At 43.0% G+C, this 23592-nt stretch overlaps 1 long non-coding RNA gene across 2 annotated transcripts in view; it reads right to left on the bottom strand.

Annotated features, from left to right (window-relative positions):
• The window catches only part of LOC129049033 (uncharacterized), a 62233-nt gene extending 38992 nt beyond the window's left edge, over positions 1-23241 (bottom strand). The window contains exon 1 of one of the 2 annotated variants that reach the window (XR_008511790.2): positions 23122-23241. This is a non-coding gene — a long non-coding RNA (uncharacterized LOC129049033). Of the gene's footprint in view, positions 1-18761; positions 18970-23121 lie in introns of those variants that run through there. The other variant, XR_010135701.1, reaches the window with a different exon arrangement.
• Positions 23242-23592: the final 351 nt, after the last annotated feature.

Raw genomic sequence — 23592 nt, 5'->3', positions numbered from 1 at the left:
CAGGGAATCCTGTTCATTTCCATCATCACTGAGAATGATGTGTGTCACTGTGGCATACGGGGGTGTGGATAAAGGGGAGGTGGAGGATATCTAGTGTACAGAAAATCACTTAGCTATCTCTTGACCCCAAAATGTCCTTAATCACTCTCCCTTACCCTGCTTCCCTCTCAAAGATGTTCTCAACCAGAGTGAGAAATTTCACCATCTGACAGAAAAATTTGTTCCTCTGTAGGAAACATTGTCCATATTTTTTGAAATGTGCAAGGACTATTGTGTCTATCTTCAGCATCTGTGCAGCCTAACCCTTGAGAAGGGAGAACAGCACGGCAAAGAGCCTACCATCCTTCTGAAGACACCATGATCCAAGGCAGAGACCCCAAAGTGAGGAACATGTACCATGGGTATCCAGAGAAAACCGTGCTGGTGCGTGGAGGAGCACTGGTGGTTTTTAGCAGGGATGTTCCATTTCAATTCTCCTTCTTCCCTTCAAGGAGAATGTATCAGATCTTGCTAACACTTTTCAAACTCTTAGCTCCTACTGTAATCCCCCAAATAGGTCTTGAAGCAAGAACCCTCAACAGACTACAGTATCCAGCTCATTCCACAATGTCATTTTCCATTAATCACATTTGCCTTTTGGTCTCCAATATTCAAGGCAAGTAATGCTGCTTTTCCATAGGCATTAGTGACATCGTTTCCTTTTAAAATAACTGCATTTAAGTAAAAAATGGATCTGGCTAAAGAAAAAGTATTAAGTAATAGCACAGGTGTTTACAGATATGCCAAAAATAATGAAAATTTTGTGCTCATGACCAGATGTTGGGAATCACTGGGATGGTTCTCAGGGGTAAGAAGTAAGAAAGCTTTTTATCCCCATCCTGACACTCTTCAATGTGTGGCCTGTGGCAAGCCACTCTCCCTCTTTTCGTGACTGTTTCCCTATGTGTAAAATGAGGAGAACTGTACTCCAAAGACTTTTAAAGTATATTAGTGTATTGCAATTCTCAAATTCTAGGATTTTGTGTGTGGAAAGAAGAAGAGAGCATGGAAAAAATTTCAGAATACTAAAAAGAGGTGGAATTCTTCTGCTTGTCACCTTTGAAGATAGCACAGAAGAGCTTTCTCTTCAGTTTCACTACAGACTGAGACTGAGAAGCAATGCCAATCTGCTAACAGTTCTGCCTGTTACCCTCTGTCACTCCCTCGCTGACCCTCAGAGACAGAGAAAGCTGCAGCTCCCAGCAGCCGCAGACAGGGCAGCTCTTTAGTTCTACAGATGCACACCAGGAGAGGGCTCTGCCGGGTCTGAAACCCCCTCACTAATCACCTCATCCTGAAATCCAAGGCCCTGGGAATGGCCTGTTCATGAAGGGCTTGGGCCTGGCCTAACAGCCAGAAAACTCCCTGGAGGATCCCTATTAGCCACTGTGTGTCTCCCTACCGTTACAGGTGAAATGGGAAGCCTGGGGAAGGAGCAGCTCCCTTTTCAGAGGCCTCATTCGAGTTGGGGGTAAATCGGGGAGGCAGAGGCAAGCCCCTTATTCCGAAGCCCAGGGAAGGAGGACACTTGGCTTTGTTCCCCCTTCAACATTACAGATTTTTTTTTTTTTTTTTTAAAGAAAGAGAAGATATTTGATCTTGGATGAACTTTTCGAATCATCCTTGAAAATGATTGAGCAAAATGCCTGATTCTGAGCACTCAGAGGTGGGAAAACCTCTAATGTGACACTGGGGAAAATCAAGTGAGGGGAGACAAGAAAGGGGCTTTGAAGGGAACACAGGCTGGGCACCGGAGATGAAGCAGGGAGAACACTGCTGATGTGCTAGTGCCGAGCTGCAGCTTAGAGCCTGGGGACTCTTCCTCGGACAACATCATATGCATGTGATGCTTTTTGCAGGGAGAAGTTCTAAAATAAAGAGACTGAATGACTTAAGGCAAAAAGGGCTCTTCCAATACACTCCTCCAACAAGGCTTTTGCCTCTGTCTCTAACCAATCACTATGCAATCTCTGGCATCCCCTCAGAATGTTTACCTGTGGACCCTAAGCTGGAATTTGTAACTGTTTCTGTCCATCCTCTGCAGCCCAGCAGCAAATCAAAATGCACACATGGGAGGCCACTGTGTCTGTCTATGAGGAAGAGCGGTGGGAACTGCAGCGAAACAGAGTTCGTGCCGTATCTCCAGATGGCTCTGAGACAGGCAGGGAGGCCAGGCAGATGCCCCAGTCAATATGGTTTTCCAACAGTATCAGGAATTCCAGATTTTTCTTTGAAAATTCCCAAATTAAAAAAATATATTTTATGTTGGGGGAAATAAACATGTTTGCAAATTTACAATTTGCAGTTCATTTCATCCATCTTTCTCCCCAGTTTTTGCATCATAAGCGCCATCTAGAAAGAGCTGTGCACCTCCCCTGAGTCCCTGTCCACACCCCAATCTTTGCCTCTTCACTCTAAAAACAAAACTTTGTACTATTGAAGTTGAAGAAAAAACTAGTGCTAAGAAAGGGCTTCACACTCTCCACTTAGCATCATCCTGTCCTGGTTTCCCGCTTTCTAAGCAGAGAAATGTTCTATCGCTTTCTGTATAGCTCAAGGGCTCAGGAATTGTGTTCAATCAACCATCTCTCCAGCAATATTCCTTGAAATCCTAGCACCATGACTAGGACTTTGAAGTACAAAAATAATGCATTTATAATGGAAAGAAAAATGGATCTGGCATTAGATCTGGATTTCAGTTGGGCAAAGACAGGGAAATTTAAAGGCATTCTGGTTATAAAAAAAAACAAATGTCTAAGGGGGGAGCGTGTTGGAGAATGATGAATTGCCCCATTTATCTAGAGAATAAGGTACATGTTGGTGACAGATTGCACAGGGTTTGGGGGAAGAAATGCACTGGGCCTTGAAAAACAAATTGAGGGCTTGGGCTACTCTACACTAGGCTTTCTCAAACTTTTACCCACATACACTAATGGTGGCAGGCAATAAATATATCACTCTTGGAGACCTAGGGATTTAGTCCAAAGTAGTGTCAAGCTTAAAATTTCCCTGAAGACACGTGTTTTATTTCCAGAATATATAATTTTGTAGTCAACTCCATATTTCCGTAGGTCTTTGAAAGATAACAGCACTTTCCTCGATTTTTGAGTAGGCTTGATGTTTTTAGGGAAATGTTCCATGTTTGTCTCTGACTTTGCTCAGTCCCTGGGACTCGACCATGTATTCCTCAATCATAGATGCACGCCTGTTTAAGAAGTGCCACGTGGGGCACGTGAAGGAGAGTGGCATGGTCAGAGCAAGGGCATAGGAAGCTTACTCTGCAGCATGAGGATTTGTGGTCCGGAAGCCAGTGAATTCTACAGGAGAGGAACAACGTGGGTCAGGAATCCATTGAGTTCCACAGGGAGGAAGGACCCTGGCCTGGTCTAGGATAGCATCAGCAAAAGTAAGCAGAAACAAGAGTCTAGGTAACCCTTGCAGGAAGAGCTCATGGATTCACAGTCGCTGACTGGACCAGAATGATGCCTTGAAAACAACTTAGAGAATACTTTTCACCAACTAGGGCATGTGCCAGAGCTGACTGGATTCCAGAATTAAAGAACCAATCCAACAAGTAAGTAACAAATACAGCTTTTCCAGACTGCTTTGGGTTAGGGCTGGCTTGGAACTAGCAGCTTCTCAGTTCAAAGAAAAGAAAAAAAAAAAAAAAACTCCCCAATTACAATAGACTTAAGCCAGGCTTATCCCGTCAGCTCATAAAAGACTCCTTGGACAGAGAGAGATTTTGACTAAACAATATTTTGATGAGTTAAATGCAAATGAATGAGAACCATGTGTGGCCAGTTCTCTCCACATGGAGATTACAGTCGGGTGGGGGTGGGATGGTGGTGGCGGGATGAAGAGGGCCATTTGAGATTCTGTCTAAAAAACCAAATCGTGTGAAAAAAAAAAAGTAGCAGCAGTTGTACCAAACCTACTTTCTCCAACCTTCAAATTGTCTGGGGGCTTCCCTGGCCCGACTTTGATAGATGTAGTGGAGCCAGACTTTCCAAGTGTTCTGTTTGGCAAATCTAAAGCCAGTACATGCCAGGCTAGAGATGCTCATGGTTCATTATTGAATCCTTTGCCTTCTCTGTTTGCCTGTTTCTATGAGAACACAGCCAAGCCTGGGGCACTCTCTGTGTGAAGGAGGGCAAGAGGAACCTGAATAATCCAATTCCTCTGGAACCCCATATCATCTATATTTGGCAAAAGCATTACGAACTTATTTCAAAAATGATTTCCTCCCTTAACGATGGGTAGCTCTGCACTCAGTGTAATGGGTTTGCACTCTGGATGAGTGGGGTGGGTCTTGAGTGGGGCGTTGGGTGTCAGGGAAGTCTGGAGGTGGGAACAGCTGCAGAGGGAAGGTAGGGGAGAATCTATAATGTAACTGACTTTGTCTGTGCTTTTGGTTTTTGGAGGAGGAGGAGTTGAATGGAAGACTAGCATAAGGCATGGATAGCCTTCCCACTCCTAAGAAGAAGGATTACACACTGATAATTAAGGAACCCACTTAAGTAAAAAGCAATATCAAAAGAGTTCCTTCTTCTACTGGCACAAGTCCTTTCTAGGTCTCTTGTACCACGTCGTTCAGAGGCATCATCTCAGCTTTTCAGTAAAGTACATAGAAGAGAGCCTGGGTGCAAGCAGAGAGCCAAACCGTAAATCAATTCCCATTCACAATTTCTACAAAGAGAATAAAACACCTAGGAACACAGCTAACAAGGAAAGCGAAGGACCTCTTCAAGGAGAAATACAAACCTTGATTAAAGAAATCAGAGAGGACAAAAACAAATGGGAAAACATTCCGTGCTCATGGATAGGAAGAATCAATATAGTAAAAACAGCCATACTGCCCAAAGTAATTTATAGATTCCCATTAAACTGTCATTGATATTGTTTACAGGATTAGAAGAAACTATTTTAAACACATGGACACATGGGGGGAACAGCACACACAGCCTGTTGGCGGGCTGGGGGTAGTGTGGAGGGCGAAGGGAGGGAGAGCACCAGGAAGAATAGCTAATGGATGCTGGGCTTAATTCCTGGATGATGGGTTAATCTGTGTAGCAAACCACCATGGCAGATGTTTAACAAATCTGCACATTCTGCACATGTACCACGGGTCTTAAAACAAAAGTTTAAAAAAAAAAAAAGAAGAAGAGAGCCCAGGTGGAATAGCACTGTGTACATGTTTGCTACTGTTACTATTAATTATTGCCTCTTAAAAAGAATTTCAACATACCTGTGTCAAGCAACCTGTTTTGTACTAGGCATTATGCAAGGTACTTAGAATGCAGAGAGAAATGACAGAGTGTTGGTCCTTAAGAAGTTTACATTTCTAAGTCTCAGTAAGGTATCTTCTTCCCTATGTATTGTGGTTCTGTTGCCTCCATTCTGCAGCCTCTTCCCAGCTGTCCTCACGTACCCAAGTGAGGGCTCAGGGAATCCGTAAGGGAAGCATCGCAGAGGGGTTCAGTAGGGGAATGACAGTGAACTTCCCACTGGCGTGGGGTTGACAGATAAAAAACAGGTCCCCCATTAAGTTTCAATTTCAGATAAATTGAACTGAGCATCCTGGTGTTTGTTTGGCCAAATCTGGCAGCCTTAACTGTCATGACATCAGGCTGGCCACTGAGAACCCTGGAATCTGCCTCCCAGATCCCCATCCCCTTTTTCTGTGCATTTTTCCCTCTTCCATCAGAATCGTATAACTGTGCTTTCCTCCAACACTACTCTTAAGAAAACATCCAGTGAACTCAGCTCTCCTAGGGATACTTTGATTATAATCCTTAGTTCTAATTATGAAGTGAAGTCTGTGCCCCACTTTAAAGGAATATTAGGCTGTAGTTGAGGGGCGGAAAATACTATTTCAGGCAGGAGGTCTTCCCGGGCCCTTTTAATCACCCCACCTTGGCTATAAGCCATGGAGCCCACAGGTGAGGCCACCCTACTCCCACTTGTCCCACTCCTTCCTATTGGCCTTCCAGCAGCACTTGTTTCCCTTTGGGACCTAGGCAACTCCCAAATCTCCACTGCAGTTAGGTTAGTCCCCCACTCCCCTTGCTCTGTGCCTTGGACAGCTTCTCCCAGCTGCGGCTAAATTTCCAGGTCTCCATCGTTATGGAAGCCTGATGCCATCTCCTAACTCCTCAGCATCCCCAACCAGAGTGTGTTCGGGAGGCTCTTCCATTGTCCTGGAGCATAGCACACCGCACCTTCCCCTTTCCATTCCAGGACCAGAGACTTCCTCTTTCAATCTCCAGTCTACCCTCATGATGCACCTTGGCTGGGCAATGGCTTTTAAAGAACTGCTTTATTTGGCAGGGACCTTGTGTCTCTACCTTTTGTGAAATATTCTTAATGAGGTGTGCAAAACCTACATTTATCACAGAAGACAGGCAACTGCACAATGATTCATTTCGTTCTTTTGGGACATGTCTGGACTCTCCCTGCCTCAGTGAGCCCTCCCAGTGGGAAAGGAATACCAACTGAACTTTTAACCTTGAGGCTCAAATTCAGTTTCATCCACTCTCTCCTGCACATACACCTTCCCCAGTCAAGAGGTAAAGACAAGTCTTCATCCATTTACTCCCTATTCTGTCTCTGTTCTTTTCTGATAAATGTTCACTGACCTTGTGCCACTCCTTCAAGGGCTTGGCCTTTGCTTCCAGCATCTGGTCCTGTCTGGGTGCTTTATTCTTTTTCTGAGCTGTCTTTGTCAACCAAATCCTACTATTCTTGAATTAGAATGCCTGACTTGACACAGAAAATGCCTCCTACTCCTTCCCAGTGATGGCAACAATCTTACCTGAGGAGAAATTATAGATCTGGGCTCTGAAATCTAGATTATATTGATCCATAGCTAGAATCTTTAACTGGCCTTGGGCCATGAAGGTGTGGAATATATTAGATTTGAAGCATCTTGAGAACAGGGACTACGTTGTATCAATTTCTTCATTCTCATAGCACAGGCTTAATGCATGGCATACAGCAGGTGCTCAAACATCATTAATAAATGACTAATTGATGTTCCAGTCTTAGATGCTGTGCTCTTAAGTGAGCGTATGAGATGCTAGTGTGGTTCCCCCAGGAACTACAATGTCTAAGGACTGTTGAAACTTTATCACTTTGCGGAACATCTACAACAAAAGTTACTGATCCTCAATAACTGATTAGACATTCTAACATCATCTTGCGTTCAGATTTGGGAGTGACATATGGGCATCCCTGGAACTTTAAGAATGAAATTAAGAAGAAACATCAAAATGAATGACCATTATCCCTAAGCTAAGGAAACCCAAAGACAATCTAGAAATATGCGCAGATATTTGGGGATACTCAAGGCTACCAGGAAGATTCAGGAAGGCAGCCTGGAAACCCGTTGCAACTAGATGGCTGAAGTGTAATTAGGAATGTGTTGACTGAAGGGTGGCAGTCAGCTCCTCAGAGAGAGCAAGGATTTGGAACTGGTTGTTCAATGCTAGCCAAAGAGGAGATTGGTCAGCAAAAAGATTCCAGGCTGCCCTCATGGTCGTTGACTGTTGCTTCTATTTCAGCTGACCTGCCCCTCTATCTTCATTTACCCTTGTGTATCATAAGAAAATGTCATATTTATACTATGGGAGTTATTCTGAGATCTCAAATCTATGTGAAGCCATGGGAAGCATCTTCTCACACTACCTGATTTCAAGGCTTATTTCCTATTAAGCAGCTATAATCAAGAGACTGTCGTAATGGTGTAAAGATAAGCAAATAGATCAGTGGAACAGAACAGAAAGTCTAGAGATAGAACCACACATATGCAGGCAACTGATTTTCAACAAAGGTGCAAAGACAATTCAGTGTAGAAACGATTGTCTCTTCAACAAATGGTGCAGAAACAATTGGATATCCAAAGCAAAAATAAAATTAATGTCAATCCATACCATACATCATAAACAAAAATTAATTCAGGAAGCATCCCATAACTAAGTGTAAAATTTAAAACTATAAAAATTCTGGAAGAAAACATAAGAGAAAACCTTTGTGATCTTAAGCTGGGCAAAGATTCCTTAGATATGATATCAAAAGCAGGATTCATAAAAGAACAAATTGAGGAATTAAACTTCTTCAAAAGACAATATTAAGAAAATGAAAAGACAGTTACAGATTGGGAGAAAATATTTGTGAAACACATATCTTATAAAGGACTTAAATTAAGAATATTATGAAGTGCTCTCAAAACTCAATGATAAGAAAACAAACAACCTAATAATAGATGGAAAAAATATTTGAACAGATACTTCACCAGATGAGATCTATGGATGGAGTACAAAACACATGAAAAGATGCTCAATATCATTAGCCATCAGGTAAACGCAAATCAAATGAAAACCGCAATGATATGCCACTACAAAACCCCTAGCACAGCAAAATTAAAAAAGAATGACCACAGCTAATATTGGTGAGACTATGGGAATATAGCACTCTCATACCATACACAGGAGATGGGAATGCAAAATGGTACAGTCACTTTGGAGAACCTTTTAGCACTTTAAAAAAAAAAAACTTAAACATACACTACCATATGATATAGCCATTTCACTCCAAAATATTTACTCAAGAAAAAGGAATGTACATAGATACATGTGTCTACGTGTGTGCCTTTGTGTGTATATATATATATGAATAGGTAGGTAGGTAGACAGATAGAAAGATCAATCTCCATACTGAGACTGTACATGAATATTTTTAGCAGCTTTATTTTTAATACTCCAAAACTGGAGACATCCTGAATGACCAGCAACAGACAAATTGATAAACTATAGAATATCCATATAATGGAATACTACTCAACAATGAAAAGGAATGAACTAGTGATACACTTAAAGACACAGATGAATTACAAAGTAATTTTGCTGAGTGAAAGAAACAAGACAAAAAGAGTACGTACTGTGTAATTCTACATTCAATAAAATAAAAACAAATTGATAGTGGCTGGAAGCAGATCTGTGATTGCCTGGAGAAGGGAGTGAGAAAATTTTAAGCATAGTCATAGCTCACTGCAGCCTTGAACTCCTGGGCTCAAGTGATCCTCCTGCCTCAGCCTCCCAAAGTGCTGAGATTACAGGTGTAAGCCACTGCACCTGGCCAGGTTCATTATCTTGATTGTGATGATAGTTTCATCAGTGTATATATATGTCAAAAATTCTCAAATTGTTTTCTTGGGTTTGAAACATATCGTATGTCAGTTATGTCCCAATAAAACTATTAAGAATCCATATGTCTGAGTTCTGGCAATTTCTCCCTATTTGTTACTACAGAGGTCAAGGAAAGGGTTAGAACTTTGGGGAGGACAGGCAGCTTCAGGACCTGTTTTGAAATGCCTTTCTGTTTTCTTTCATGTTGGACAGGGAGAAGAAGATGGAGTAGTATAATTGGCTACCATGGCTTTGGGAGAAATTAAAACAATTTTTGGGCTGAATAAAATTTGTATAAATTTCCCACAATTATAAGGAGTTCCTACAGATTACACAAATGTTCAGACACACTCACATATATATACTCACAACAAAACAATCCCATAGAAAAAACAATAGGCAAGAGATATGAACAAGGAATCCAAAGAAGCAGCTTGAATCTCTGCCATCAATTATAAAGAATAAATTTAAAACACATGATAAAACCGTGTTACGCCCATCACATTGAAGGAAAAAGCTTAAATATGTCACCACCAAGTGCTGACTAAGATGTGGAACAATACAAAGTCAGATACTCTGCAGGGTGCACACTGGACAATGAATTTAGGAAGCAATTTGGCAAAGTTGAAGATTGTCACCCCTACGACACAGAAAGTGTACTTCTAGGTATACACCCTACAGAAGTGTTGGCACACATGCACAGAAAACATGTATAGCATCACAATAGCAGGAAATGGAATGATATAAATGCACTTTAGATCATTCTAAAGTTTATGCACTAAACTTTAGATCATTCTAAAGTTTATCATTACCTGTTTATGCACAGGTAAATGCATAAACTGTGGTGTATTCACATAAAATTCTAGACAGCAGCAAAAATGAGCTAGAATTACATATATAAAATATGATTCTGAAAAATACATTGTTCAAGGAAAAACAATATATTGTTCAAGGAAAAAACAATTGTAGAATGATTCACACCATAGAAGGTAATTTTACAGCATGCAAATCCCTGTCTTGTGTGCAGTCGGGGCACAAACCTATCAATGGAAGTCAAATGACTTGCATGGGCATTATAAACCTCAAGTTCAAGATAAGAGCATCATGGGTGTTTTCAACCATAATCTTAATTCTTTGTTTCTTAATTTCAGTTGTAGGTACTTGTATTATTCTTAATACTGCTTGTACATCTAAAATAATAGAAATTAATAATAATTTCTTGCAAAATAATTACTCTTCACTGTTCATTGCTTCTGTTGATCTATAAAGGGAGTCTACCATTCCAAAGTCAGAGTAGCATGGGTTTGGCTATTCATCATGCCCATGAATGTATTTGTTACATTTGCATTTGCTTCTCACCCAGCCTTTCACTCAACCAAACTCCACAACTATGAGAGACCCGTAGAGAATTTACAAGCTGAGGAGCTTTGCTCTCGCTCTTGACACACAGTATTAATTCCATCTGGTCTTTCCTGACCTCTAGTCTTCCTTTGTAAATTACCAGTGCTCTTTCCTTAGGGGTGGTTTAAATCTTGATTGCTGCCTGGTTTCAGTATGTTCAGTGTAGGCTAAGAAACGGGAAAGGTGCTAGGATTAGAATGACTCTGCAGCACATTCATGCCATGACCCAGGGAATTTGGAATATGTGTAGGCTTTGATTGTGTATTTGTTTTATTTTATTATGTATTGCTTATGTATTATCATGTATTGTTTATGTATTATTTATTTTATTATGTATTGCTCTTTCACTCTTCAACATGCTTTCTTTTGGGTAACTGCATTTAAAAGCCTGAGTCTCTATATGAGAAAATCTCCAAGTAACCGTGATTAAAAGTCACTCTATTAATACTTGATAACTCCAAGTGTTGGCAAACATGGGAAGATTCATATAATCTCACAAGATGTGTTGGGTGTAGACATTCTTACAATACCTCAGGAGGATAATTTTTTATTTCTGGTAAAAGTATACTTACCTTTTAACTCAACAAATCTACTTCTAGGAGGAGTCTAGCAAATGTAGAATGCTTATTGCAGCATTGCTAGTAAAAGTGTTAACTTAAAAATAGCCACGATATCAGTTAACAGCTGAATCAATAAAGAAATTGGGAAACATAGCAGAAAGTAGTGAAATAAATGGTTAGATCTATATAGCAGAATGAATAAATCTCATAAAGGTAATCTTTTTTTTTTTTTTTTGAGAGGGAGTCTCGCTCTGCCGCCCAGGCTGGAGGTGCAGTGGCGTGATCTCAGCTCACTGCAAGCTCCGCTTCCCAGGTTCACGCCATTCTCCTGCCTCAGCCTCCCGAGTAGCTGAGACTGCAGGCACCCGCGACCACACCCAGCTAATTTTTGTATTTTTAGTAGAGATGGGGTTTCACCGTCTTAGCCAGGATGGTCTCGATCTCCTGACCTCGTTATCCACCCGCTTCAGCCTCCCAAAGTGGGTAATCTTATATTTTAAATATTTATTATGCAATCATACATGTTATAGGTGATACTGTTTGGGGAAGGTGATATAATTTGCATATCTGTCTCTGCCCAAATGCAAGTTAAATTGCAATCCCCAGTGTTGCAGCTGGGGCCTGATGGGAGGTGACCGGATTATGGACGGTGTGGAGGTGATTGGATTATGGATGGTGTGGAGGTGATCAGATCATGGACGGTGTGGAGGTGATTGGATTATGGATGATGTGGATTTCTCATGAATGGTTTAGCACCATCCCCTTGGTGCTGTTCTTGTGATAATCAGTGAATTTTCATGAGATTCGGTAACTTAAAAGTGTGTGGTGGGTGGGAGCGGTGGCTCATGCCTGTAATCCCAACACCTTGGGAGGCTGAGGCAGGTGGATCACAAGGTCAAGAGATCGAGACCATCCTGGTCAACATAGTGAAACCCCATCTCTACTAGAAATACAAAAATTAACTGGGCATGGTGGCACGTGCATGTAGTCCCAGCTACTCTAGAGGCTGAGGCAGGAGAATCGCTTGAACCCAGGAGGCAGAGGTTGCGTGAGCCGAGATGGTGCCACTGCACTCCAGCCTGGCAACAGAGTGAGACTCGGTCTCAAAAAAAAAAAAAAAAAAAGTGTGTGGGACTTCCTTTTTATGCCCTGTCTTTCCTGCTTCTGCTTTTGCCATGTGATGTGCCTGCTCCCCCTTTACCTTCTTCCATGATTGGAAGCTTCCTGTGGCCTCCCCAGAAGCAGATGCACTGTGCTTCCTGTACAGCCTGCAGGACCGTGAACCAATTAAACCTCTTTTTAAATAAATTACTCACTCTCAGATATTTCCTTATAGCAGTGCAAGAACAGCCTAATACAGAAGGTTTAAAGACATGAAAACTAATACTATACATCACGTGAGGATACATACACATAACGTAATAGAAACAAATGTGGGTGGAAGTAGTAAACTTGAAGTTCAGACAGTAAACATTTTTGGTGGGGGAAGTAGAAAAATAAGATCAGAAAAGCATTTACTCAGGGAACTCAAATGTATCTGTGACATTTTATTGCAAATATTTTAAAGTAAATGCTTTAATTCAGTAGTCATCTCTAAAAATGGACATTTTCTTATACAACCATAATGTTATCCAATCTAACAGAATTATTTATAACTTTTGTTCTCACCTAAAGTATATAATTCATATTAAATTTCCACAATTGCCTCAAAAATATCTTTTGACACTAGCTTGTACAAATCAGGATCCAAGCAAGGGACACAGGTTAAGTTTTGTTTTAATGTCTCTTAAGTTGCTTCAAACGGAGAGCAGGACTTCCTTTTCCCTATCCCACCCTGGAACTCCCTAACACACACCTTTTCCATATTTTCCTTGTTATGGAAGCTGGATCAAGTTGTCCTCTGGACTGCCTCCCATTCTGGATTTCTCTGTTTGCTTTCTCCTGCTGCCATTTAACTAGTTTCTTCTTCTATGTTCCCCACAGAAACAATGTGTGAGATTTGGTTAAATTCAGAATTAATTTTTTTTTTTTTTGCAAGAACACTTCCTAAGTTATGCTGTATACTTCCATTATGCCATATTGGCAGGCACACTATATTTTAGTGATGACAAAATTGGTGAAGATGGATAAAGATGGGGGCAACCTAATTCCTCCACTGCAATGGTCCCTGACAACCTTTCATTTAATAGCTTCATCCATTGATGATCGTTGCCTGCAGTGATGACTTCATTTGTGCATATAAAATGGTACTTGTCAAGTTAGATTGCCTTACACTGAATTCTTCCCTTAAAAAATTTTCCTTCGTCTACAAGGGCTATTTAGTTATCCTGAAATATAGTTCACAACAGGAAGTTGGGTAGCACACTTGATTATGCCCTTTTAAAGACCAATTTTCAGAATTAGGAGTTAATGCTTTCTTTCTTTAAAACAAAAAACTCAAAAAAATATGGCTAAGTTTTAAGATTTTGTAAAGCTGGGTGGTAAAAAGTATAAAACTGTAAAAATATTAAAAGGTATTTATAACTATTCTCTAAACCTTTCTAAACTTCAAAACATTTTATGCTGAAATATTTAATTAAACAAGAAAAAAAGTCCTATTTTGTAAAGTTCAAATGACATTTAAAAAGAAGCTTGACCTAAGCTTTAGGAGTAAAAGTTATATAAAAGTTTTAGTTGGATGATTGGAATTTGTTATAAAAGTTTAAAAAATGGAAAACAGAAATAAGCTAATAATATATACCAGAAGAGTGAGGAGACAAGAAAATGCAACCACTCAACCCTGCGGGAAATGGAGGAAGTGTGTGGGATCCACCGCCCAGCCCAGGGAGTCTCCCTGTGGTCCAACTGCTTTTCTCAGATCAGAAGGCAAAAGAGCAGTCAAGCAAGCAAACAAACAGCAACAACAACAAAAGTACTGAAAGTTTTCTAGAAAGGCCAGACTTAGGAGCAGAGAAGAGGCACAGTGGGCAGTGCCAGTGAGAGGCATGAGTCCTGAGTCAGCTGGGATGCCCAGGGAGCTGGCCAAGGGCTTCAAGAGGAGGGTAGAAGGGAAATGGTATCCTGACACCTGCTGGAAACAGCACTGGCAGAAAAGGCTCCAGGAATGCATTCAAGGGACTTCCATTTAGGGACCTAAGAAAGAAATGCAAGCATAAACTTAGTTAAGCAGAGCTAGATTCAGATGAAACTTGGGGAAAAGCAATGAGACTAGAATAGGGTTGAAGAAATAGGGCTGAGGAGTCCAGAAAACCAGAGTTTGAATCCCGATTCTATACTTCCCAGTTGGGTAGCCCTAAGCCTGTTACTTAACCGTGGTAAGTTTCAGTTTCCTTATTTACAAAATAGGATAAAAATAATACCTCTTCATAGAGTGTTGTAAGGATTAAGTGGGATGACTGTGTCATAACATAACAAAGTAGTGTTTGAACAAGCATAGTTTGTATTCTCACTAGTATTACTCATAGAGGCAGGAGGCAGAGAAAGGCCAAGGCAGATAGGGAAGGGTCCTCAAAGAATCTCCATCCCACCCCCAAAAGTGTTTACACTAGATGTTTTGTGCACATAGGGAACCTGCAGAGATTCTTGCCTGGGCATGCCCACAGTGGATTGGAAGCCCACATGCACTGAGGGAATGGGGTGGAGCCACCAGAAATCCATGCCTTATGCAGGGGAAGAGCCTGGCCTCTTCAGCTCGTGTGTGGTGGCCCTGGTATTCATTTTGGGGAGGGGGGTGGAAACTTGCTTGTAGGACCCCCTCTCTTTATTGAGAACTTTCTTTTCACTTAATAAATTCTATCCTCCTCACCCTTCATTGTGTCCGCATGCCTCGTTCTTCCTGGTCATGAGACAAAAACCTAGATTAGCTGAGCTAAGGAGCAAAAAATCCTGCATCTTTACCATTCTTATAATATTAATTTCAATGTATAAATCTAAATCTGTATCAGTTGACACAAATGTCATACTATATTATAAAAGCAATTCAAGTAGGACAGGCCATTGTTTGGATCATTACTGTATCATATCATGTTCTAAAATAATCTTCACTAAAATTATATTTGTAAGAATAAGGATGAGAAAGTCTGTGTGTGTGTATGTATGTTTATGGACATGGCAAGATTCACAGGGTGGCTCAAGATGGTTCCAGAGAGCTCTTTCTGTGAAAGAGGGAGGGAGGGAGGGAGGGAGGAAGGGATCTGTGGTCAAGAGACTTTACCTCTTTGTTCCCTGGTTTCCTTATCGGTAGAAATACATAGACATGGGGTAGGTACCTGTTAAATAAATGTTATTTCCACAGCATTTTACTCTCTGCATGCATCTGGCAGAATAAGGACCTCCAGTACAAATCACATTTGACTACACTCCCAGTGAAAATGCTACTTAATTATCCTGCAAAAATTCAGGAATTGAGTCAGCAAGTACATACTTATGCCTCTTTACATCACAAACACATTCTGATGTATGAGCCGGATCATTGGGAAGGTGGTATTTCAAAGTGGCAGGGAAATAACTGGAAAGCTCTGAAATCCATTGTGAATGTGAGCCAGGCACCCTCACCAAGGCCCTGGGCCTCCATTCAGGGAGGCCTCCCCAAGACAAGTGTCAGGCCTCTGAGCCCAGGCCAGGCCATCGCATCCCCTGTGACTTGCACGTATACATCCAGATGGCCTAAAGTAACTGAAGATCCACAAAAGAAGTAAAAACAGCCTTAACTGATGACATTCCACCATTGTAATTTGTTCCTGTCCCACCCTAACTGATCAATGTACTTTGTAATCTTCCCCACCCTTAAGAAGTTACTTTGTAGTCTCCCCCACCCTTAAGAAGGTTCTTTGTAATTCTCCCCACCCTTGAGAATGTACTTTGTGAGGTCCACCCCTGCCCACCAGAGAACAACCCCCTTTGACTGTAATTTTCCATTACCTTCCCAAATCCTATAAAACGGCCCCACCCCTATCTCCCTTCGCTGACTCTCTTTTCGGACTCAGCCCACCTGCACCCAGGTGAAATAAACAGCTTTATTGCTCACACAAAGCCTGTTTGGTGGTCTCTTCTCACAGACGCGCATGAAATTTGGTGCCGTGACTCAGATTCGAACCGAGGCTGCTGCGGCCACAACGCAGAGTACCAACCACTATACGATCACGGCGAGCCACAGGCCAAGCCGCCCCTTCTCCTTCACCCTTAGCGGCAAGTCCCGCTTTCCTGGGGCAGGGGCAAGTACCCCTCAACCCCTTCTCCTTCACCCTTAGCAGCAAGTCCCGCTATCCTGGGGCAGGGGCAAGTACCCCTCAACCCCTTCTCCTTCACCCTTAGTGGCAAGTCCCACTTTCTTAGGGGGCAAGAACCCCCCGATCGCTTATTTCCGCACCCCAACCTCTTATCTCTGTGCCCCAATCCCTTATTTCCATGCTCCAACCCCTTCTCTGCTTTTCTGGAGGGCAAGAACCCCCCACCCCTTCTCCGTGCCTCTACTCTTTTCTCTGGGCTTGCCTCCTTCACTATGGGCAAGCTTCCACCTTCCATTCCTCCTTCTCCCTTAGCCTGTGTTCTCAAAAACTTAAAACCTCTTCAACTCACACCTGACCTAAAACCTAAATGCCTTATTTTCTTCTGCAATGCCGCTTGACCCCAGTACAAACTCGACAGTAGTTCCAAATAGGCGGAAAAACGGCACTTTCAATTTTTCCATCCTACAAGATCTAAATAATTCTTGTCATAAAATGGGCAAACGGTCTGAGGTACCTGACGTCCAGGCATTCTTTTACACATCAGTCCCTTCCTAGTCTCTGTGCCCAGTGCAACTCATCCCAAATCTTCCTTCTTTCCCTCCCGCCTGTCCCCTCAGTCCCAACCCCAAGCATCGCTGAGTCTTTCTAATCTTCCTTTTCTACACACCCATCTGACCTCTCCCTCCTTCGCCAGGCCGAGCTAGGTCCCAATTCTTCCTCAGCCTCCACTCCTCCACCCTATAATCCTTTTATCACCTCCCCTCCTCACACCTGGTCCAGCTTACAGTTTAGTTCCGCAACTAGCTCTTTCCCACCTGCCCAGCAATTTATTCTTAAAAAGGCAGCTGGAGCTAAAGGCGTAGTCAAGGTTAATGCTCCTTTTTCTTTATCCCAAATCAGATAGCGTTTAGGCTTTTTTTCATCAAATATAAAAATCCAGCCCAGTTCATGGATCGTTTGGCAGCAACCCTGAGACGCTTTATAGCCCTAGACCCTAAAAGGTCAAAAGCCCACCTTATTCTCAATATACATTTTATTACCCAATCTGCTCCCGACATTAAATAAAACTCCAAAAATTAGAATCTGGCCCTCAAACCCCACAACAGGACTTAACCTCACCTTCAAGGTGTACAACAATAGAAAAAAGTTGCAATTCCTTGCCTCCACTGTGAGACAAACCCCAGCCACATCTTCAGCACACAAGAACTTCCAAAAGCCTGAACTGCAGCAGCCAGGCGTTCCTCCAGAACCTCCTCCCGCAGGAGCTTGCTACAAGTGCCAGAAATCTGGCCAGCAGGCCAAAGAATGCCCACAGCCTGGGATTCCTCCTAAGCCGCGTCCCATCTGTGTGGACCCCACTGAAAATCGGACTATTCAACTCACCTGGCAGCCACTCCCAGAGTCCCTGGAACTCTGGCCCAAGGCTCTCTGACTGACTCCTTCCCAGATCTTCTCGGCTTAGCGGCTGAAGACTGACACTGCCCAATCGCTTTAGAAGCCCCCTAAACCATCACGGACGCCGAGCTTCGGGTAACTCTCACAGTGGAAGGTAAGCCTGTCCCCTTCTTAATCAATACAGAGGCTACCCACTCCACATTACCTTCTTTTCAAGGGCCTGTTTCCCTTGCCTCCATAACTGTTGTGGGTATTGACGGCCAGGCTTCTAAACCTCTTAAAACTCCCCAACTCTGGTGCCAACTTAGAAAATACTCTTTTAAGCACTCCTTTTTAATTATCCCCACCTGCCCAGTTCCTTTATTAGGCCGAGATATTTTAACCAAATTATATGCTTCCCTGACTATTCCTGGACTACAGCCTCATCTCATTGCCACCCTTCTCCCCAACCCAAAGCCTCCTTCACGTCTTCCTCTCATATCCCCCAGCCTTAACCCACAAGTATGGGATATCTCTACTCCTTCCCTGGCAACTGATCACATGCCCGTCACCATCCCATTAAAACCTAATCACCCTTACCCCGCTCAATGCCAATATCCCATCCCACAGCATGCTTTAAAAGGATTAAAGCCTGTTATCACTCACCTGCTACAGCATGGGCTTTTAAAGCCTATAAACTCTCCTTACCATTCCCCCATTTTACCTGTCCTAAAACCAGACAAGGCTTACAAGTTAGTTCAGAATCTGCGCCTTATCAACCAGATTGTTTTGCCTATCCACCCCGTGGTGCCAAACCCATGTACTCTCCTATCCTCAATACCTCCCTCCACAACCCATTATTCTGTTCTGGATCTCAAACATGCTTTCTTTACTATTCCTTTGCACCCTTCCTCCCAGCCTCTCTTTGCTTTCACTTAGACTGACCCTGACACCCATTAGGCTCAGCAAATTACCTGGGCTGTACTGCCGCAAGGCTTCACAGACAGCCCCCATTACTTCAGTCAAGCCCAAATTTCATCCTCATCTGTTTCCTATCTCAGCATAATTCTCATAAAAACACACGTGCTTTCCCTGATGATCGTGTCTGATTAATCTCCCAAACCTCAATCCCTTACAAAACAACAACTCTTTTCCTTCCTAGGCATGGTTAGTGTGGTCAGAATTCTTACACAAGAGCCAGGACCACACCCTGTAGCCTTTCTGTCCAAACAACTTGACCTTACTGTTTTAGCCTAGCCCTCATGTCTGCATGCAGTGGCTGCTGCTGCTTTCATACTTTTAGAGGCCCTAAAAATCACAAACTATGCTCAACTCACTCTCTACATTTCTCATAACTTCCAAAATCTATTTTCTTCCTCATACCTGACACATATACTTTCTGCTCCCTGGCTCCTTCAGCTGTACTCACTTTTTTTTAAGTCCCACAATTACCATTGTTTCTGGCCCGGACTTCAATCTGGCCTCCCACATTATTCCTGATACCACACCTGACCCCCATGACTGTATCTCTATGATCCAACTGATTGATATTCACCCCATTTCCCCATATTTCCTTCTTTCCTGTTCCTCACCCTGATCACACTTGATTTATTGATGGCAGTTCCACCAGGCCTAATCGCCACATACCAGCAAAGGCAGGCTATGCTATAGTACAAGCCACTAGCCCACCTCTCAGAACCTCTCATTTCCTTTCCATCGTGGAAATCTATCCTCAAGGAAATAACTTCTCAGTGTTCCATCTGCTATTCTACTACTCCTCAGGGATTATTCAGGCCCCCTCCCTTCCCTACACATCAAGCTCAAGGATTTGCCCCCACCCAGGACTGGCAAATTAGCTTTACTCAACATGCCCGAGTCAGGAAACTAAAATACCTCTTAGTCTAAATAGACATTTTCACTGAATAAGTAAAGGCCTTTCCTACAGGGTCTGAGAAGGCCACTACAGTCATTTCTTCCCTTCTGTCAGACATAATTCCTCAGTTTAGCCTTCCCACCTCTATACAGTCTGATAACAGACCAGCCTTTATTAGTCATATCAGCCAAGCAGTTTTTCAGGCTCTTAGTATTCAGTGAAACCTTTATATCCCTTATGGTCCTCCATCTTCAGGAAAGGTAGAACGGACTAATGGTCTTTTAAAGGCACACCTCACCAAGCTCAGCCTCCAACTTAAAAAGGATTGGACAGTACTTTTACCTCTTGCTCTTCTCAGAATCAGAGCCTGTCCTCAAGATGCTACAGGGTACAGTCCATTTGAACTTTTATATGGACGCACTTTCTTGCTTGGCCCCAAACTCATCCCAGACACCAGCCCTCTAGGAGACTATCTTCCAGTCCTCCAGCAGGCTAGACAGGAAATTCACCAGGCTGCTAATCTTCTCTTGCCTACTCCAGATCCCCAGCCATATGAAGACACCCTAGCTGGACGATCAGTTCTTATTAAGAATCTGACCCCTCAAACTCTACAACCTCGATGGACCGGACCCTACTTAGTCATCTATAGTACCCCGACTGCTGTCCGCCTGCAGGATCCTCCCCACTGGGTTCACCATTCCAGAATAAAGCTGTGTCCATTGGACAGCAAGCCTAATCCCTCCTCTTCCTCCTGGAAGTCGCAAGTACTCTCCCCTACTTCCCTTAAACTCACTCGTATTTCTGAAGAACAGTAATAACCCTTATGAGCCTAATACATCCCTTCATTCTATTAGGTCTTTTCATCCTTACCCTACTTTTTGCAACAGGGCTTTACGAAGTCACCCCCACCACTTAGGCCGAGCCCCAAAAAACTAGTCAGCCCTACTATCTTCTGTCCGGTCATACTCCTATTCTCCATTCTTAACTACTTATAAATGCCCTACTCTTGTTTACACCACCCATTTACACTGTTTCTTCAAGCCATCACAGCTGATATCTCTTGGTGCTATCCCCAAACCCCCACTCAAGGATCATCAACTCCCTCTTAGAGTGGGTAGATGATCTTTGCTGGCAGGGCACCCTCCAATACTTCCACCCTGATGAAGTTCTATTCTTTGCTTTTATGCTCACTCTTATTCTCATTCCCATTCTCATGCCACCCTCTACCTCTCCCCATCTATCACCACCACACTATCAACCTTACCCATTCTCTCTTAGCCGCTTCTAATCCCTCCTTAGTGAACAACTGCTGGCTTTGCATTTCCCTTTCTTCCAGTGCCTACACAGCTGTCCCCGCCTTACAGACAGACTAGGCAACATCTCCCATCTCCCTACAGCTCTGAACTTCAACAGCCCTCACTTTTACCCTCCTGAAGAACTCATTTACTTTCTAGACAGGTCCAGCAAGACCTCCCCAGACATTTCACATCAGCAAGCTGCCGCCCTCCTCCGCACTTATTTAAAAAACCTTTCTCTATATTAACTCTACCCCCCCATTTTGGACCTCTCACAACACAAACTACTATTCCTGTGGCTGCTCCTTTATGTATCTCTCGGCAAAGACCCACTGGAATTCCCCTAGGTAACTTTCACCTTCTCAATGTTCCTTTACTCTTCATCTCCGAAGCCCAACTACACACATCACTGAAACAATTGGAGCCTTCCAGCTCCATATTACCGACAAGCTCTCTATCAATACTGACAAACTTAAAAACATTAGCAGTAATTATTGCTTAGGAAGACACTTGCCCTGTATTTCACTCCATCCTTGGCTACCTTCCCCTTGCTCATCAGACTCTCCTCCCAGGCCCTCTTCTTGTTTACTTATACCCAGCCCCGAAAATAACAGTGAAAGTTTGCTCGTAGATACTCAATGTTTTCTCACACACCATGAAAATCGAAACTCACCCTCTACGCAGTTACTCCATCAGTCCCCATTACAACCTCTGACAGCTGCTGCCCTAGCTGGATCCCTAGGATTCTGGGTACGAGACACCCCTTTCAGCACTCCTTCTCATCTTTTTACTTTACATCTCCAGTTTTGCCTTGCACAAGGTCTCTTCTTCCTCTTTGGATCTTCTACCTACATGTGTCTACCTGCTAATTGGACAGGCACATGCACACTAGTCTTCCTTACCCCCAAAATTCAATTTGCAAATGGGACTGAAGAGCTCCCTGTTCCCCTCATGACACCAAAACGACAAAAAAAGAGTTATTCCACTAATTCCCTTGATGGTCGGTTTAGGACTTTCTGCCTCCACTATTGCTCTCGGTACTTGAATAGCAGGCATTTCAACCTCTGTCACGACCTTCTGTAGCCTGTCTAATGACTTCTCTGCTAGCATCACAGACATATCACAAACTTTATCAGTCCTCCAGGCCCAAATTGACTCTTTAGCTGCAGTTATCCTCCAAAACCGCCGAGGCCTTGACTTACTCACTGCTGAAACAGGAGGACTCTGCATATTCTTAAATGAGGAGTGTTGTTTTTACCTAAATCAATCTGGCCTGGTGTATGACAACATAAAAAAGCTCAAGGATGGAGCCCAAAAACTTGCCAACCAAGCAAGTAATTACACTGAACCCCCTTGGGCACTCTCTAATTGGATGTCCTGGGTCCTCCCTATTCTTTGTCCTTTAATACCCATTTTTCTCCTCCTTTTATTCGGACCTTGTATCTTCCATTTAGCTTCTCAATTCATTCAAAACCATATCCAGGCCATCACCAATCATTCTATACGACAAATGTTTCTTCTAACATCCCCACAATATCACCCCTTACCACAAGACCTCCCTTCAGCTTAATCTCTCCTACTCTAGGTTCCCACGCCACCCCTAATCCCACTTGAAGCAGCCCTGAGAAACATTGCCCATTCTCTCTCCATACCACCCCCCAAAAATTTTCGCCACCACAACACTTCAACACTATTTTGTTTTATTTGTATTATTAATATAAGAAGGCAGGAATGTCAGGCCTCTGAGCCCAGGCCAGGCCATCGCATCCCCTGTGACTTGCACGTATACATCCAGATGGCCTAAAGTAACTGAAGAGCCACAAAAGAAGTAAAAAAAGCCTTAACTGATGACATTCCACCATTGTGATTTGTTCCTGCCTCACCCTAACTGATCAATGTACTTTGTAATCTTCCCCACCCTTAAGAAGGTACTTTTAGTCTCCCCCCACCCTTAAGAAGGTTCTTTGTAATTCTCCCCACCCTTGAGAATGTACTTTGTGAGATCCACCCCTGCCCACCAGAGAACAACCCCCTTTGACTGTAATTTTCCATTACCTTCCCAAATCCTATAAAATGGCCCCACCCCATCTCCCTTCGCTGACTCTCTTTTCGGACTCAGCCCACCTGCACCCAGGTGAAATAAACAGCTCTATTGCTCACACAAACCTGTTTGGTGGTCTCTTCACACGGATGCGCATGAAAACAAGTGCCTGCTGCCCTGTTCTCTGCCTGCTCCCTCCTGCTCTCCAGGGCTGCTGTGTCTGTCTCTTTTCCTTGGCCTCCTTTGTCTTGCTTCCTCTGAATTCTCCCCTTTTCACCTTTCTCAGCTTGATGTAATCTGCTGTAATCAATCAGCAGTAGCTCAGAAGTCTTTGCTCCCTGGTAGTCATAGCTGCTTATAGGGCTTATTGGCTATGGAGGCCTGAGCCCACCACTGAGCAGCTGATTTACAAGTGGGCCCTTTCTGCATCTCTCTTCTTTGTCTTTTCCCCTGCAGTGTTGCAGTTTAAAAGATCCTAGAAATGTCCAACTACAGCAGGAAACTCATCCTCTTTTCTCTGATGGCCTGAGCAAGGGACAGATGGGGTCTGGCACCCACTCAGGAGGGTACTGTTTCCAAAGTAGGACCCCCCACCC

Source organism: Pongo abelii, chromosome 10 (genome assembly GCF_028885655.2).
Source record: "Pongo abelii isolate AG06213 chromosome 10, NHGRI_mPonAbe1-v2.0_pri, whole genome shotgun sequence".
NCBI classification, from domain to species: domain Eukaryota; kingdom Metazoa; phylum Chordata; class Mammalia; order Primates; family Hominidae; genus Pongo; species Pongo abelii.
This window is presented reverse-complemented; position numbering and strand designations above follow the sequence as displayed.